Source organism: Scyliorhinus torazame, chromosome 16, assembly GCF_047496885.1.
Source record: "Scyliorhinus torazame isolate Kashiwa2021f chromosome 16, sScyTor2.1, whole genome shotgun sequence".
Lineage (NCBI taxonomy): Eukaryota > Metazoa > Chordata > Chondrichthyes > Carcharhiniformes > Scyliorhinidae > Scyliorhinus > Scyliorhinus torazame.
Window position 1 is genome coordinate 102,389,380 of NC_092722.1, and position 19,137 is coordinate 102,408,516.

Below are 19,137 nucleotides of genomic sequence, written 5' to 3' on the forward strand. Positions count from 1 at the left end.
TGGCTGGGGGGTCACAAGATGGCATCGGTGGTGGACAAAATGGCCGCCCCCACACGTCGTACAGGTCTGGGGTGGTCCAAGATGGCGGCGCCCTTCCTCCCCTCATGGTGGCTGGGACCCAAAATGGCGGCGTCTGCGGGTCGCACATGGGGCGCTGGGGGGGTTGGGGAGCGTTAGGACCGCGCGGGGCTCCCTCATCTCTGGGGACAGCGGTGGTCGGGACCCAAGTTGGTAGCGCCGGCGGGTCAGACGTGGGGCGCGGGGGGGTTTGGGGGGCGTTAGAGACGCGCAGAACTCCCTTTTCTCCGGGGAGAGCGGTGGTCGGGACCCAAAGTGGTAGCGCCGGTGGGTCATACATGGGGCGCGGGGGGGGGGGGGTTGGGGAGCGTAAGCGCAGCGTGCAGGGCTCCCTGTTCTCCCGGGACCGCGGTGGTCGGGACCCAGAGCGGCTGCGCCTGCGGGTCGTACATGGGGCGCTGGGGAAGTTGGGGACCGTAAACGGCTTGCAGGGCTCCCTGTTCTCCCGGGACAGCGGCGACCTCGCGGGACCGGCACACAACCGCGAAATGGCCCTTTTTCCCGCAGCTCTTGCAGATTGCTGCGCGGGTCGGGCAGCGCTGCCGGGGGTGTTTCGCCTGGCCGCAGAAATAGCAGCGGGCGCCCCCGGTGCGACTTGGCGTTTGGACCGCGCAAGCCTGTGGGGTGTCCGGGGGGGGGAAGTGGGTTTGTCGCGACGGGTACGTACGGAGCCCAATGGGCTGCCGCGCGGTCGGGGCCGTAGGCGCGGGTATTACGCGCGGCCACGTCTAGGGAGGCTGCTAGGGCCCGGGCCTCTGAGAGTCCTAGCGACTCTCTTTCTAGAAGTCTTTGGCGGATTTGGGAGAAATTCATACCTGCCACAAAAGCATCGCGCATTAACATGTCCGTGTGTTCATTTGCGTTCACCGAAGGGCAGCTGCAGGCTCGTCCCAAAATCAGCAGCGCGGCGTAGAATTCGTCCATCGATTCTCCGGGACCTTGCCGTCTCGTCGCGAGCTGGTAGCGAGCGTAGATTTGGTTAACTGGGCGGACATAGAGACTTTTCAGTGCTGCGAACGCCGTCTGGAAATCCTCCGCGTCTTCGATGAGGAAGAAAATCTCCGTGCTCACCCTTGAATGCAGGACCTGTAGTTTTTGGTCTTCTGTGACCCGGCCGGTGGCCGTTCTGAGGTAGGCCTCGAAACAAGTCTGCCAGTGCTTGAAGGCTGCTGCCGCGTTCACTGCGTGGGGGCTGATCCTCAGGCATTCCGGGATGATCCTGAGCTCCATAGTCCTTTTTAGGCACGCTTAATAAATTGTAGCGCACAAAGACTCAGTGAGACGAATAGAGCGAAGTCGATGAGGCTTTATTAAGCGTGTCTGTTCCCCCGCAGCTCGATAGTAGAATGGCCTGCGGGGGAGGACTCCGGCTTCTTATACTCCGCCTTCAGGGCGGAGCTAGAGGTCAACGGCCAACCAGGACCCGGGATCTGTCAGCCAATGACATTAGGGCTTCCAGTCCCACATGACACCTAATACATACTACCACAGTCATACATGTCACTACAGTTCCCTTTATCTAGGATGCTTGCATCCAGTAACTCTTCCAGTATTGTCTGTCGTGGCGGTTGTGGATACGTCCTTGTCTCCTTTCGTAGGAAGTTTTTGAGTTGCAGATACCTTAGCTCGTTCCCTCTGGCTAGCTGGAATTTCTCTGTCAGTTCGTCCAGTGTTGCGATCCTGCCGTCGGTATATAGGTCCCTGACTGTCAGTGTCCCTCCATCCTGTCCCCACGCTTTGAAGGTGGTGTCAGTCAGCGCTGGTGTGAACATATGGTTGTTGCAGATGGGAACTTTACCCAACATTTTGGTCAGGCCAAATTGCTGCCGTAGTTGGTTCCAGGACTGGAGAGTGGCTATCACCACCGGGCTACTGGAGTGTTTTTTGGGTGGGGACGGGAGTGCCGCCGTGGCGAGGGCCCCGGAGGGAGGTCCCCATGCAGGAGGCCTCTTGCGCGCGCACCCACTCGGCTTCTGGCTCCTTGATCCATCCCCTTATTCGCTCGGCCGTCGCCGCTCAGTGGTAGAATTGTAGGTTTGGGAGGGCTAACCCCCCACGGATTTTGTTTTTTGTGGGACCTTCTTTGGGATCCTAGCATTCTCCCCCCCCCCCCCATACGAACGCCATGATTAGTTTGTCTAATGCTTTGAAAAAGGCCTTGGGGATGTAGATCGGGATGGATCTGAATAGGAAGAGGTACCTGGGCAGCACGTTCATTTTGATCGTCTGGACTCTCCCCGCGAGGGAGAGTGGGAGTGTGTTCCATCTTTGCAGGTCCTTTTTTACTTCCTCCGTCAGACTGGTGAGGTTCCATTTGTGGATCCCTTTCCAGTTGTGGGCTGTTTGGATCCCCAGGTAGCGGAATTTGTGTCGGGCTTGTTTAAACGGCAGTCCCGTTAGTGCTGCTGCCCCCTCCTAGTGGGTGTACCGGGAAGATCTCGCTTTTGCTCATGTTGAGTTTGTAGCCCGAGAAGGCGCCAAACTCTTTCAGGAGCGCAATGATTCCGTCCATGCTGCTCTGTGGATCCGAAATGTAGAGGAGCAGATCATCTGCATAGAGTGAGACTCTGTGCTCTCTGCCTCCCCTTCCAGCCTTTTGCTGCTCTGAGAGCAATTGCTAATGGTTCGATCGCTAGAGCGAATAGCAGCAAGGATAGTGGGCATCCTTGTCTGGTGCCCCTGTGCAGCTGGAAGTATCGGGAGTTGGTGTTGTTGGTCCATACGCTCGCCGTGGGAACGTTGTTTCGGAGTTTTACCCAGGAGGTGAACCCTGTTCCAAGCCCGAACCGCTCCAGTACCTCTATGAGGTATTTCCATTCGACCCTGTCGAAGGCCTTTTCTGTGTCTAGGGAGACGATCACCTCAGGTATTCTCTCCCCGGATGGGGTCATTATCACATTTAGCAGGCGCCTGATGTTCGAGGTTAGCTGCCTACCTTTGACAAAACCCGTCTGGTCCTCTGCGACCACTTCTGGTACACAGTCTTCTCGTCTTTTGGCTAGGATTTTGGCCAGTATTTTGGCATCTGCGTTCAGCATTGAGATGGGTCTGTATGACCCACATTCCGTTGGATCTTTATCTTTCTTAGGTAGCAGTGAGATTGAGGCCTGTGCTAGCGTAGGTGGCAGTGTGTCGCCCACTAGCGAGTCTGTGAACATCTCCCGCAGGTGCGAGGCCAGTGCTGCCGCAAATGTTTTGTAGAAGTCTGCCGGGAACCTGTCTGGTCCCGGCGCCTTCCCCCCCTGCATGGAACTAATACTGTCCATGATCTCTCCCAGTGCTAGTGGTGCTTCCAGGCCCCGTTTTCTGCCCTCCCCCACGACTGGTATGTCCAGCCCATCTAGGAACCGCTTCATCCCAGACTCCCCCATTGGGGGCTTTGCGGTGTACAGCCCTTGATAGAAGACCTTGAAGGTTTTGTTAATCTTTTCCGGTTCTGTTTCTAACGTGCCTCGGGTATCCCTGATTTGTGCAATTTCTCTGGTGGCTGCCTGCTTTCTCAGCTGTTGTGCCAACAGGCCTGGCTTTGTCTCCGTGTTCATATAGGGTCCCACGTGCCTGGCGGAGTTGGTGCACTGCTTTCCTGGTGGAGAGCAGCTCAAAGTTCCTTTGTAGCTCTTTCTTCTCCGCCAGGAGCTCTACGGTCGGGGCCTCGGAGTATTTAAGGTCTACCTCCAGTATGGAGTCAACCAGCTGCTGTCAAGCCGCCCTTTCCGCCCTATCTCTTCAAGCTTCCCAGAACGTGGAGGGTGAGACCTCCCCGTTTTGGTTGTTCTCCGTGTACTCTGCTATGGCCTGTGATATCTTTTCGTTGAAGGCCTTGTCTGCTGGTGGGGCAATGTCCAACCGCCATGTGGGGCATTAGGCCCTGCCCGTCTCCAGCCTCACGTCCATATAGTGTGGAGCGTGGCCGGCGATCACAATTGCGGAGTATTCCACTTTCTCTATCCCTGGAAGAACCGTTTTCCCCACTACAAAGAAGTCAATTCTGGTGTATACGTTGTGTGCTGGGGAGAAGAAGGAAAACTCCTCCCCTGGGTGGGTAAACCTCCAGGGGTCCACCGCTCCCATCTATTCCATAAAGTGACCGAGTTCCCTTGCCATGCTTGAAGTTTTCCCCGTTTTGGAGCTTGATCTGTCAGTCGTTGGGTCCTGTGCACAGTTGAAGTCCCCTCTCCATGATTAGCCGGTGCGTCGCTGTGTTGGGGATTTCTGCCATGGTCTTTTTGATGAAGCTCGGTTCGTCCCAGTTGGGCGCGTACACGTTAACTAGTACTACCGGTGCGCCATCCAGGGCCCAGCTGACCATGACGTACCGTCCCCCTGGGTCCGTAACTGTCTTCATCTCCCTAAACATCGTCTTTTTGCTGATCAGTATTGCCACCCCACTGCCCCACCCAGCCCTTCCTTAATGCAGTCGGTCCTGCTCTCTCAGGTGTGTCTCTTGGAGGAAGACTTTGTCGGCTTTCATATTTCTTAGGTGGTGATGTGTTGGGTGCTCTGGATCCGTGGAACACATACAGGCCACCAACACTTAAATAGTGCAACACTATTTTATTAAGTCAGGAACTGTTGAACATACTTTCACTGTGGGTTAACACATTGTTAGATTGAACTAAAGACCTATGCCTTGTCCTAACCAGTCTATGCACTCAGCACATGGTGAAGATTTGTGCTGCAGACTGTGAGCTCTGTCCTTGTAGGAGGCTGCATCCCAAATGAGCGGGAACTCTGATGCCTCCTGTCTTTATAGTGAGTGTGCTCTAACTGGTGATTGGATGCGGTGTTGTGTGTGTTGATTGGTCTTGCTGTGTGTCCACCAGTGTGTGTGCATCTGCACCATGATATACTGGTGTATATCATGACATCCCCCCTTTTATAAAAGAATGTATGTGTGTAGCAATATATAATGTATGGTGAGAATGTTCCTAAATACGTGCGGGTTGCGAAGACATATTTACAGGACTACGTATATGAGAACTAAGCTATTTACATGGGAAGGTGCCTGGTGCAGAGAAGCAGTATGCAACAAGAATAACGAGATCAACACAATATACACACCAGGGAAACGATCAAACAAAGCAACAAAACAATTCAGAAAGTCTATAAGTCCGCAAAGTTCATAAATTAAGTCTCTGAGGTGGCCGACAAATTCTGGTTGACCGCCTCAAGGGTGGGTCGAGAGCCGCCGGTTCAGGAGCGGGCTGGACTGCGTCAGAGTCAGGGGGCTGCAGAGTGACAGGGAGCTCTGCATAGCCCGTGGCAGGGTCAGCAGGAGGGCGAGGCGACAGTGGAGGATCACGTAGCGAGCGTGGAATGATGCTGTATATCGATAGAGGCTGGAGTCTTTGCTTTGGGGACATCCTGTTTTTTGTCACGATGCCGACTCGAAAAGGCACCTTCGGGTCCTCGGTGTCAATGTTGGGTGGTAGGTCTGCATCGGGCTCGGTGACCGTGGGTTGAATGGCCCGGACATTCCTGCGAAACTGGCTGAAGCGATATGAGTTGGCAGGCTGAGCTGCTCTGCATAAGGCAGCATTGTGGCCAAGTTTGCCACATCTCAGGCATTGTCGGGATTTGGCAGGGCATTGCCGTTTTAAATGGGCGGAGCCACAGTTGCCGCACGTCGTAGCTTCAGTAGGTTCGCTGCGCGCTGCAGTCATACGTGGTGCGCGCCTGCGCATTACGTTCGTCGACGTCGCCATCCCCTCGTTTGGTGCGCACAAGCGCGGGAGTCCGCGAAAAGCATGCAAAATGGCCGCCCTCATTCAGGCTGAGGCCCTGGAGTTACTCGATTGCTTGGACCCGTTCCGCCTCGTGGGGACCTTGCTGCGCCGTTTCAGCCGCTTGGATGTGGGAGTATCGATTTGTGGCGGTTTCGTGTAGCATGCAGGTCTCGATGGCGGTCGCTAGGATGAGCTGCTTTACCTTGAGGAGCTGCTGGCATAGGGGTTCCGACTGAACACTGAAAGCAATCTGGTCGCGTATCATGGAGTTGGAGGTGGGCCCGTAATTACAGGACTGCTAAGGATGCGGAGGTGGGTGAGAAAGGACTGGAAAGGTTCATACTTACCCTGCAAACGCTGTTGGAATACATAGCGCTCAAAATTTCATTCGCCTTTATGCTGCAGTGAGTGTCAAACTTGAGGAGGACCGTCTTGAACTTTGTTTTATCTTCATCATCCGCAAAGGTGAGAGAATTGAAAATGTGGATGACATGGTCCCTGGCCGTGGATAGGAAGAGAGCAATTTTCCTGGTGTCCGAGGCATCCTCCCGGTCTGTGGCCTCAAGGTAGAGCTGGAAGCGTTGTTTGAATATCTTCCAGTTAACCCCCAGGTTACCGGCGATGTGGAGCGGCGGCGGGCAGATGCTGTCCATTTTGCAGGTTGACTGTATGCTGGTGGAAGGCAGATCACTTGCAGGTAGGTCTAAGAAGTTCTAATATCCCTCAACTCCTGGTATCATGATGTGTTGGGTGCTCTGGAGCATACAGTGGAGCATACAGGCCACCAACACTTAAAATAGTGCAACACTATTTTATTAAGTCAGAAGCTGTTGAACATACTTTCACTGTGGGTTATCACAATACTAGATTGAACTAAAGACCTATGCCTTGTCCTAACCAGTCGATGCACTCAGCACATGGTGAAGATCTGTGCTGCAAGCTGTGAGCTCTGTCCTACTAGGAAGCTGCAGCTCGAATGAGCGGGAACTCTGATGCCGCCTGTCTTTATAGTGAGTGTGCTCTAACTGGTGATTGGCTGCGGTGTTGTGTGTGTTGATTGGTCTTGCTGTGTGTCCATCAGTGTGTGTGTATCTGCACCATGATATACTGGTGTATATTATGACAGGTGTGTGAGGACTCTAGATCTTTTCACTGGGCTGTTGAGTCCCCTTGCATACCAGGTGACTATCCTGGTGAGGGGATTCTGTCCCCCCGCTCCTGTGGGATTAATCATACATACCTGGTGGACGCGCCCCTGCCCTCCGGGGTTCCCCTTTGTGAAGGGGCCGTTCAGAATGGCCGCTGTCACTGCTCTCTCCATGCGGTCGGGTCCCTGCGCTCCAGGGCTTCCCTTGGTCCAGGGGCACCTGACGTGGCCGCCCACTATGCGTCCGCTATGCGGGTAGTCCCCTGCACTCTGGAGTCTCCCTTCGCCCAGAGACCGTACTGGGTGGGTGCTTGCAGCGATTCCTTGTTCCGAGCCTTTGGTTGTGGCACTTTGAGCTCTGCTGTTATTCTCTTTCTAGCCTTGTTTGTCCCTCCTTCCCTGTGTCCCCCCCCTTCCCGTATAACTCTCTTTTGTCCCTCTTTCCCCTGCTCCTATCCCCGTTTGCTCTCCCGTCTCTGTTGAATGGTCCCCCCCCCCCTGCCTGCCTGGCGCCGTCCCCCCTGTTGGGGGCACGCTGCGGCCCTGCTTTGTTGCAAGCCTCTGGCGCAAGCTTTCCTGCTAGTACCGTGGGCCCCCTCTCGGGGGTTACTGTCTCGCTTCTCCCTCTCCCGACCTCTACGGTTTTCTGACCGCACTTCCCCCGACCTACCCTGCACTCGTTTGCTCTCCCTCTCGTTCCCTCGTGCTGGGGCCTGGTCTCCCACCTGGAGCGATCCCTCGGGTAGTCGTTTGCTTTTTGTTCAGGGTGAGCTTGTCGTGGCGGGGGACGGACGGGGGGCCTGGCGTTGCCTCACTCCTCCCCATCCCCCCTGCCCCTGTTAGGTGTTGTTGCCCCTTGCCTGGGGCCCATTATTTCTACTCTTGCTGTCGGCTTTCCAGCCCGTGTTCCTCGACAAACTTGTTTGCTTCGGCGGGGGCTGTGAAGAAGTATTCTCTTTCTTGATATGTGACCCAGAGTTTCGCTGGGTACAGCATACCAAAACGTATGTCGTTCTTGTGAAGAGCTGCTTTCGCTCCATAGAATTCAGCCCGTCTACTGGCTAGGTCTGCCCCAATGTCCTCGTAGACACTAATGAAGTGTCCTTCCCATTTGCAGGTTCTGTTTTGCCTGGCCAGCGCAGAATTGTTTCCCTGCCTTGGTACCGGTGCAGTTTAGCTATAACTGCTCCCGGGTGATCCCCTGCCTTGGGCTTCGGGCGCAGCGACCGGTGTCCTCTGTCCATTTCTGGTAGGTTGGGGAAAGTTTCCCTCCCCACTAAGTTACCAGGCTTCTCAGCCACGTATGCCGTGGGGTTTCTACCCTCGATCCCCTCTGTTAGGCCCACTATCCTTACATTTTGCCTTCTCGAGCGGTTTTCCTGATCGTCTACTCTGCCCTTCAGGCTCCCCTGCGTTGTGGCCAGTCTCGCCACCTCCTTCTCCAGGGCCGCGATCCGGTCGCTCATGTCAGTCGGGGCTTTTTCCAGCCCCTTATTGGTCGCCTCTTGGGCTTCCAGCTTCTCCTCTTGGGCTTCCAGTCTCTCCTCTGCTCTGCCCAGGGTGAGCTGCACCTCCGCCAGGGCCTTGGCCATTGCTGCCTGCACCGCGGCCTCTATGTCTGCCCTAGCGTCTGCCTTGTTTTCCTGCTGATGTTCCCTCAGCGCCTCAGTAAAAGCTGCCTTCCAGTTCCAGTTCCCCCCTGGCCCAAGGGGAAAAAGCTCCTGTCTGCCCAATTCTGTTTGTTGCGGCGAACCTTCCGTTCCGCCACTTTGTTTGCTGGTTAGCTCATCTGAGTGGGCTCGCCCATGGCCCCTTCTACTTCTGGTGCCCTTTCTCCCTCTGCTTTGGCTACCTTCTGGCATTTTTCTCCCCCTTTACTTTTCCCCTTCTCTTCTCTCCTTTAACACTTTTTTCCCCCTCTTTACAAGTTTCCTCTTCAAAAGGTTTTTGGGGAAAAGTTTTTTTTTTCCCTCTCACTTACCCACACGCTGGGTCAGGAGGGTCGAGAGAGAGAGAGAGGCTTCTGGCTGGGCCGGGTGTCCTCCTTTGTTCTGCCGCCTGCCTCGTGGTCGCCGCCGGGGGGGGTTGGTCCCCGCCGTTGGCTCGGTCCCCGCGTTCTCCTGCAGTGCGCGCGGGCGGGGGGTGGGGGGGGGGGGGTGGGGGTGGGGGTGCAGTCCGGCAGGTTTGCGCGTTTTTTTTTGTTGTCTCTCCCCCAGGAACGGACGCGACTGTCGGAGCTCCGTTGCCCGCGACCGCTCTCCTACCCCGCCGGAAGTCCGTATCCGAACTATACACAGCTATAAACAACGACAAAACTGAACACCTGGAGGCCTTGTTCATCGTGGCCGGGGAATTCAACAAGGCCAACCTCAAGAGTGCACTGCCGAAATTCCACCAGCACATATCCTCCTGTCTCACCAGGGGCGACAACACTCTTGACCACTGCTACTCAAAAATCAAGGGCGCTTACCGTTCCATCCCCCGACCGCACTTTGGGAAATCAGACCAGAAATCTCCTTCTCCCGGCATCCAGTTTGAGGTCACGTACCAACCGACTCAAGAACAGCTTCTTCCCTACTGCCATCAGACTTTTGAATGGACCTACCTCATATTAAGTTGATCTTTTCTCTACACCTTGCTATAACTGAAACATTATATTCTGCAGTCTCTCCTTCCTTCCCTATGTATGGTATGCATTGTTTGTACAGCACGCAAGAAACAATATTTTTCACTGTATACTAATACATGTGACAATAAATCAAATCCAATCAAAAAATACAAGCAGAAACTCTCGCGGGAGAATCCAGCTAAGAAGGTTGTGCAGTGCTGGTCTGAGGAAACAGAAGAGCTTCTACGTGACTGCTTAGAGACAGTGGACTGGTCCATATTTAAGAACTCTGCAACCAACTTAAATGAGTATGCTATCACCGTCACAGTTACCTTCACCTGCAAATGTGTGGACGACTGCGTGCCAAAGAAAGCAGTACGTACGTTCCCCAACCAGAAACCATGGTTCAATCGTGTGATTGACTCCCTACTGAAGGACGGGTCAAGTCAGGTGACCCTGACCTATACAAGAAATCCAGGTATGACCTCCGCAATGCCATCCGAGATGCCAAGAGAAAATATCAGACTAAGCTAGGGTCACAGACTAGCGCTACAGACTCTCTGCGGTTGTGGCAAGGCCTAAACAACATAACGGGCTACAAAGCAAAGCGGAGCAGTATCTTCAGCAACAGTGCACCCCTCTCCGATGAACTCAATGCATTCTATGCTCGGTTCGAGTAGGAAACCAACGATTCGCTGTCAAGCGCCCTAGAAGCTCATAACACAGCCATACCCACCATCACAGCTTCCGAAGTCAGATCGGCCTTCCTGAAAGTGAACCCTCGGCAGGCGACGGGTCTGGATGGGATACCTGGTCGTGCACTAAGAGCCTCCACAGACGAGCTGGCAGATGTGTTGGCGGACATCTTTAATCTGTCCCGACTCCGCTCCGAGGTCCCCACCAGCTTCAAGAAGACCACCATCATACCGGTGGCAAAGAAAAACCAGGCAACGTGTCTCAATGACTACCGTCCGGTGGCCCTGACTTCAGTCATAATGAAGTACTTTGAGAGGTTTGTCATGAAGTGCATCACCTCCATACTCCCAGAACGCCTTGATCCACTGTAATTTGCATACCGCCGCAACCGGTCCACAGCAGACGCCATCTCCCTGGCCCTACTCATCCCCAGAGCATTTCGACAACAAAGACTCCTACATCAGACACCTATTTATTGACTACAGCTCCGCCTTCAACACCATAATTCCAGCCAAGCTCATCCCAAAGCTCCAAAACCGAGGACTTGGCTCCTCACTCTGCAACTGAATCCTCGACTTTCTGACCCACAGACCATAATCAGTAAGAATAAACAACAACAGCTCCTCCACAATCGTCCTCAATACCGGTGCTCCGCAAGGCTGCGTACTTATCCCCCTACTCTACTCCCTGTACACACACGACTGCGTGGCAAAACTTGGTTCCAACTCCATCTACAAGTTTGCTGACTATAGTGGGCCGGATCTCGAATAACGATGAGTTTGAATACAGGAGGGAGATAGAGAACCTAGTGGAGTGGTGTAGCAACAACAATCTCTCCCTCAATGCCAGCAAAACTACAGAGCTGGTCATTGACTTCAAAAAGCAGTACTTTAGTCACTCCTGTCAGCATCAACGGGGCCGAGGTGGAGATGGTTAGCAGTTTCAAATTCCTAGGGGTACACATCTCCAAAAATCTGTCCTGGTCCACCCACGTCGACGCTACCACCAAGAAAGCACAACAGCGCCTATACTTCCTCAGGAAACTACGGAAATTCGGCATGTCCACATTAACCCTTACCAACTTTTACAGATGCACTATAGAAAGCATCCTATCTGGCTGCATCACAGCCTGGTATGGCAACTGCTCGCCCCAGGACCGCAAGAAACTTCAGAGAGTTGTGAACACCGCACAGTCCATCACACGAACCTGCCCGTTAATTGGAGAAAAAATAATTGGGTACTTTAAATTAAAAAATACACGACAAATATAATCTAATCCAATCCATAGAGCGAGTTTGAATATGTTTCATGGGGGAGGAAGGGAATGAGGTCGAGAGGTTTAAAGAGGGAATTCCAGAGGTAACTGAAAGCACAACCAGCTCTGTTGGGGCACAGGAAATGGGAGATAGGCAAGAGGCCAGAAGAGGAAGAGGTTATCCCAAAATTAAAGCAGCCAATGTATAATCCGAACCATTCACTGCTCCTTTTAATGAGATCTGTTACAATTGTGTGAGTTCACACTGGTTCAATTGAAGACATAAGTCATATCTCTATACACTTTTAAAAATTATTCCACAGCAAATTTGATTTATTATTTAAATGCTGGATGAGTATCAGCAGCAATGTTAGTGAATAAAATTGGTCAATTAATGATTTTTTACATACCCTGAATGTTTTGATCTTTTGAAATGTTGAATAGTCTATGTAATCTCCTGCATAAGAAGAAAAATACTTAAACTGTGTGAACTGAACTGAAAGGAATATAATGATTACAAGTGTCAATGTGAATTATAAAAGCTGGCATTGCACATTAATATTTGCAACCTTCCGAATTCCGGTACGCAGAGTTTGTGCTATATGCAGCTCAAACTATATGTCATTTTACTATGAATGTGGGTTGATTCCAGAGAGGTGCTGCCCCAGTAAAGGGCAATCAATGGAGAGTCCAATGGGCATATTTGCATTCCATTTGTAGAAATGATTAAAAACGTTTTTTTGACTAGGTCACGACTATTGTTTTGCATCCAGTTCTGGTCACCACACTTCATAGAGTCCCAACAATGCAGAAGGAGGCCATTCAGCCCATTGAGTCTCCAGTGACCCTCCGGAAGAGCACTCTACACAGGTCCACTCCCCCGCACCATCCCCGTAACCTACCTAACCTGCACATATTTGGAAACTAAGGGGTAATTTATCATGACCAACCCACCTAACCTGCATATCTTTGGATAGTGGGAGGAAACCGAAGCACCCGGAGGAAACCCACGCAAACATGTGGGGAGAACGTGCAAACTCCAATTTCAGGAAGGATGTAGAAATCGTTGAGAATGTGCCGAGGAGATTTACCAGAATTGGTCCATGATGAAGGATTTTAGATAAAAGTTTAGGGTTGGAGAAACTGGGGATGATCTGGAAAGTGAGATGCGAGATTCCATTTGTGTGTACTGGAAGCTACATATATTAATACATGGGGCCCTGTTCTTTTCAGACAGAAAGAACATATCCACACATTGCGCCTCTTTCAGATGAACAAAATAAATGACAGCCATTCGCTGGTTCATTCCTCAGGGCAATCGAGCATTCGGCATTCTCTTCGCAAGCAGCATAAAACTGTTGTTTCACCTGATATTGGTATTCTTGTGATTGTCCTGATGAGTGCAAGATGAAAAGCTTCAACAGAATGTTTATTTTTTAGCAATACAGAATAATGTTCCTTTATCGTGGAGAAAATATACAACCAATTGCACCTCAGACCTCTGATCAGAGAGCTGGGATAGTTGTCCTAAGAGCAGCAAAGATTAATCAGCGATTTAATAAATGTGCTTAAAATTATTAGCAGTTTTGATAAAGTAAATAAAAAGAAACTTTTCACTGGTAGGAGGGTCAGTAACCAGGGATTGCAGGTTTAGGTCCAAAAGAGTGGCAGGGATCTTCTGCCCCGCTGCATCTGTTATCTGGTGCAGCGCTCCCCCGCTGGCAGCGGGATTCCCCATTCCCGCAGCCGGCCAACGGGGTTCTCCATTGTTGGCACGCCCATGCAGTAGGGAAACCCGCGGGCGTGCGTACGCTGCCGGCGAAACGGAGGATCCCGCTGGAAGAGAATCCGGCCCATTAAGTTAAGAGCCAGAATTTTCCGGCCATTGGGATTATCTGAATCCTGCTGGCAGTGCAGCCCTGCCCACAGGTTTCCCGGCTACGTATGGTGGCTTCAATGGGAAAATCCCACTGACAGGCAGGCAAAGAGAATCCCGCCACCAGTCAATGGTCTACCGCTGAGAAACATGCAGCAGGGGAACCAAAGAATCCAGCCCAAGATTGCAATTGTGCAAGGTATTGGGGAATTAAGTACAGTTTATTTTCACCCCATAAATATGATTGTGAAGGTACAGGGTAGATTTACTGGATGTTACCCAGGGTTGTTCTTTAAAAATTAATTTACAGGATGTGGGCGTCACTGGCTAGGTCAGCATTTATTGTCCCTCCCTAGTTGCCCTTGAGAAGGTGGTGGTGAGTTACCTTCATGGTCCGCTGCAGTCCCTGAGGTGTAGGTACAGCCACAGTGCTGTTTGGGAGGGAGTTCCAGGAATTTGACCCGCCGACAGTGAAGGAATGGTGATATATTTCCAAGTCGGGGTGGTGAGTGGCTTCGAGGGGAACTCCCACCAAGAGTGGTGCTCTTGTCCTTCTAGGTGGTAGTGGTCGAGGGTTTGGAAGGTGCAGCCTAAGGAACCTTGGCAGGTTACTGCAGTGCATCTTGTAGATAGCACACACAGCTGCTACAGTGTGTTGGTGGTGGAGGGTTTGGATGTTTGTGGGAGGGGTAGCAATCAAGCGGGGTTGCTTTGTCCTGGATGGTGTTGAGCTTCATGAGTGTAGAGAGATTCAAGAAGTTAGAGCTCGTCAGTTGGACTGAAAACTGAAGGGTAACCTTGCTGAGGACTTAAGGTTTGGGAAGGGCTTTAATACGGTGATGAATGTTTCCACTGGTTGTTACCACAGTAAAGAAAAGGCAGAAATTTTAGATTTTTTAAATATAAAGCAGGTGATTGTCAAAAGGTGTTGTAGCAGAGTGTGTCATATCTTTTCAATGAAATTTGATGGTTTGTTTGAAAAACAGGTGCAATAAAGATAGGAGGAATGAGCAGGAGAGTTGCATTAGATATAAAGTGGCATAGATCCAATGGGCTGTTGGTGTGCTGTTATACTCATTGATTCAATGAGATTTTTTCTGAGATTTGTTTGTAGGTTTTACAGATTACAGCATGGAATTTTTCTGATGCTGCATTTCAACATCAGTTGTTTCTTTCAATTATCATTTAAATGGGACAGGGGGATGCTGACAGTTAGGGACTTTCACATCAACAATAGGCTAACAATGCTCGAAGAACTGACAGAAAGATTCCAGCTGAAGGGGGGAAACAAACTTGGGTACCTACAACTCAAAAACTTCCTATCAAAAGAAACAAGGACGTACCTGTGACCACCACAACAATCACTGCTAGATGGCCTGCTCGGCGCGGACATCTTAGGGAAAGGGAACTGTGGTGTGATGTATGGGAGACTATTAAGAGGGGGGCACCAACAGCCAACTGGACGAGACAAGGGAGAAGTGGGAGGAAGACTTGGGGTTTGAAATAGGGTGGGGGCTCTGGAGCGAAGCACTGCACAGGGTCAACTCCACCTCCACATGCGCAAGGCTAAGCCTAATGCAGCTAAACGTAGTACACAGATCCCACTTGACCATAACCCGAATGAGCAGGTTCTTCCCAGAGGTGGAGGACAGATGCGAATGGTGCCAAGATGGCCCAGTCAACCACGCTCACATGTTCTGGTCTTGCCCCAGACTTGCTGGGTACTGGACAGCCTTATTCAAGGCATTGTCCAAGGTGCAGGGGATGAGGGTGGAGCCATGCCCAAGTGTGGCAGTCTTCAGGGTAGCAGACCAGCCAGATCTATTCCTGGGGAGGAGGGCCGATGCCCTTGCCTTTGCCTCCCTAATCGCCCGTCGGAGAATCCTGCTCGGCTGGCGGTCAGCAACACCACCCAACACCACAGACTGGCTGTCTGACCTATCAGAATCTCTCCAAATGGAGAGAATTAAATTCACCACCTGAAGGTCGGAGTATGGTGGTTAGCACAATTGCTTCACAGCTCCAGGGTCCCAGGTTCGATTCCCGGCTTGGCTCACTGTCTGTGCGGAGTCTGCGCATTCTCCCCGTTTCTGCGTGGGTTTCCTCCGGGTGCTCCGGTTTCCTCCCACAGTCCAAAGATGTGCAGGTTAGGTGGATTGGCCATGCTAAATTGCCCTTCGTGTCCAAAATTGCACTTAGTGTTGGGTGGGGTTACTGGGTTATGGGGATAGGGTGGAGGTGTGGGCTTGGGTAGGGTGCTCTTTCCAAGAGCCGGTGCAGACTCGATGGGCCGAATGGCCTCCTTCTGCCCTGTAAATACTATGATTCTATGATTCTATGACAGCTTCCACAAAATGTGGTAGCCATTCACTCGTATGTTCCAAGACCTGGTTGTAGCCAACAACTAGGAAGCCAAAGAACAGGAGGAGGTAGCCACAACACAGTAAGGAAGATGGGGGTGCGGTGGGGGGAAGGGCTGGGGGGGGGGGGTCGAGGGTAGTGGGAGGGGGGGAAATAGGGAAGCATGGAACCCAACCGTGTCCAACTTAAGCATGAGAAACAAGGGGGGTGGGGCAGGGGCAAAAGCCTGAACCAAGGGGAAAAAAAAAAAGAGAAGACCGGTGGGGAACGAAACACAGGAAACCACAACCACCATTGTAAATAATGTAAGAGGAAAAATAACTACGATGTATGTATGTAAATAGTTAAAACCGACTGATGTGAAATTAGTTTTACTGTTTATTTTCTCTTTTTGTGTCCATATTTATACTTGTTTTGAATACCAAATACTCAATAAAAACATATAAATTAAAAAATAAATTATAATTTGAATGCAGCGTTTCACTCTGATGTGTACGTCTGCATGTTTCACTTATAATCAGATTTTACCAGACAATTGCGGTACTTTCAAAATCTAAAATTACTGAGCGGTGGAATGATTACCAAAGACAATGAGGAGAGTATTGATGTTCAATGGCAGCTTTCATATAATATGAGCTGCAATGAGTAAAATGTGAGCAGTTCAAACTCATCCTCAATAGAGCATGAACAAACAGCCTTAATAATGTTCCAATCTTTTCCGTGAATGTAAATATGCTTTTTAAAATTTAATGTGAAGCTTTTATTCTGTGTTCCTGTCAGTGTTTGTGATGACAAAGGCTGTCGGTGAACTTAACCATTGCTAATTCATTGTGTTATTCAAGGAATTTGGGTCTATTCTGTTCCCTGACAATTGAAGCTTTCAGCTTAGCTTGAGGATAGCACAGAGGAAGGAATCAAAGCTACAACACTGCAGCTTAGGGCTGGTTGCTCATGACAGGATTCTCTCTTCCCGCTGCTTGTCAATGGGATTTCCCATTGAAGCCACCCACGCCATAGGGAAACCCACAGATGGGGGTGCGCTGCCGGCCAGAACAGAATCCCAACGGCTAGAGATTTCCGGCCTTAATCTCTAAACTGTATTCCCTTCGAGTCTGATATTTCTTGTTTACATCTGTAGCTGATTGCGGGAAATTCAATGTACAGTATACCACAGAATAATCAACTGCTTTTACTTGCTAAACTGGGGGTTTGAAGTTACAAATGTGTACTTAATAATAATAATCTTTATTATTGTCAGAAGTAGGCTTCCATTAACACTGCAATGAAGTTACTGTAAACATCCCCTAGTCGCCACATTCTGGCACCTGTTCAGGCCCACTGAGGGAGAATTCAGAATGTCCAATTCACCTAACAGCACGTCTTTCAGGACTTGTGGGAGGAAACTGGAGCACCCGGTGGAAACCCACGCAGACACGGGGAGAACGTGCAGGCGCCGCACAGTGACCCAAGCTGGGAATCAAACCTGGGACCCTGGCGCTGTGAAGCAACACTGTGCTACCATGCCGCCCTTGTAACTTGAGGTCACAAGCCTCGTCTGCTGGCTGTGCACATTGGGAGCTCTTCATTAGTGACATTCTCCGAAGTTGTTGGTTTTTTGCATGTATGTTGATGATACTTCTTCCCTCTCTTAATGCTGCAAAATTATCAGACTGCTTATCCAACATCCAGTACTGGATGAATAGAAATTCCCTCCAATTAAATACTAGGAAGATTGAATGGTGGCACAGTGGTTGGCACAGCACCAGGGATTTGGGTTCAATTCCGGCCTTGGGTGACTGTGTGGTGTTTGCACTTTCTCACTGTGTCTGCATTGGTTTCCTCTGGCCGTTCCGGTTTCCTCCCTAAAGTCTAAAGATGTACAGGTTAGGTGGATTGACCATGCTAAATTGCCCCTTGGTGTGCAGGGGTTAGGTGGGGTTACAGGGTTTCAGGGATAAGATGGGGAGAGGGCCTAGGTGGGATGCTCTTTTGGAGGGTCGGTGCAGAACTGCTGGGTGAATGGCCTCCTTCTGCACTATAGGAATTCTATGATATGGGATTCTATGGTATTGTTTTCAGTCCCCGTTCCAGACTCTGTTCCTTAACTATCGACTCCTTCCCCCTCCCTGATAAAAGTCTGAGACTAAGTCAGTCTGTTCACAACTTTGTTGTCTTATCTCAAGGTGAGCTTCATCACTAAGATGACCTCTTTCCACCTCTATAACATTGCTTGGCTTCGCGCCTGTTTCTGCTCATTCACGCTTACATTCCCTCTGCAATCGACTATTCCAACACAGCCCTGACTGGTTTCCCACATTCTACTCTCTGTAATCTTGATGTCATTGAAAGTTCGGCTGCCTGTGTCTTACCTCCCATCAAGTCTTACTCTCCTATCACCCCGGTGCTTGCTGACCTACATTGGCTCCCAGTCAATGTCTTGGTTCAAATGCCTTGATTTTAAAATCTTCAATCTTGCTTTAAAAGCCCTCCATGGCCTCGGCATGCTCAGTCACTGTAATCTCCTTCAGCCTCACAACCATCTAAGATATTTACGCTCCTCTAATTATGGCCTTTGTCATCCCCAAATAAAACTGTTCCACCATTGGGGGTCACACCTTCAGTTGCCTAAGCCCATGTCCTGGAAATGCCTTCCTAAACCTATCTGTCTCTCTACCTCGCTTTCCTGTTTTAGAACACTGCCTAAAATATAGCTCGGACCAAGCCTGATTGCCACTCCACTCAACTTCCATGGGTGGGAGATGCCCTGTGCACTGTTGGGTCGCCCCTAGATACATTGCCCTAGAGGTTGAAGGTTGCGGCCCATCTCCCTATGTATTTCTGTATCATACTTTGGTTTATAATACTCCTGTGGAGCATCTTGGGATTTTATAATGTTAAAGATTGTGTATAAATATAAGTTGCGTGCGCATGATTTCCTGCTATGTATGGCTGGTGGGTGAGACAGTTGAGCCCATTCATAGAACCAGTCTTCAGAGACCTTCCTAACAGCAGATCATGAATCGACAATGGGCAGCACGGTGATACAATGGTTAGCAATGCTGTCTCACCCGGGTTCAATTCCGGCCTTGGGTGTCTGTCTGTGTGGAGTTTGCACTGTCTCCCTGTGTCTGCATGGGTTTACTCCAGATGTTCTGGTTTTCTCCCAAAGTCCAAAGATTTAGGTGGATTGGCCATGCTCTATTTGCCCATTAGTGTCCAAAGATGTGCAGGTTAGTGGGGTCATCGGGATAGGGCAGGGGAGTGGGCCTAGGTAGGTGGATTGGCCGTGCTAAATTTCCCCTTCGTGTCCAAAGACGTGTAGGTTATGTTGCAGAGTTACGGGGATAGGTGGGGAGGTGGGCCTAGGTTGGGTGCTGTTTTGGAGGGTTG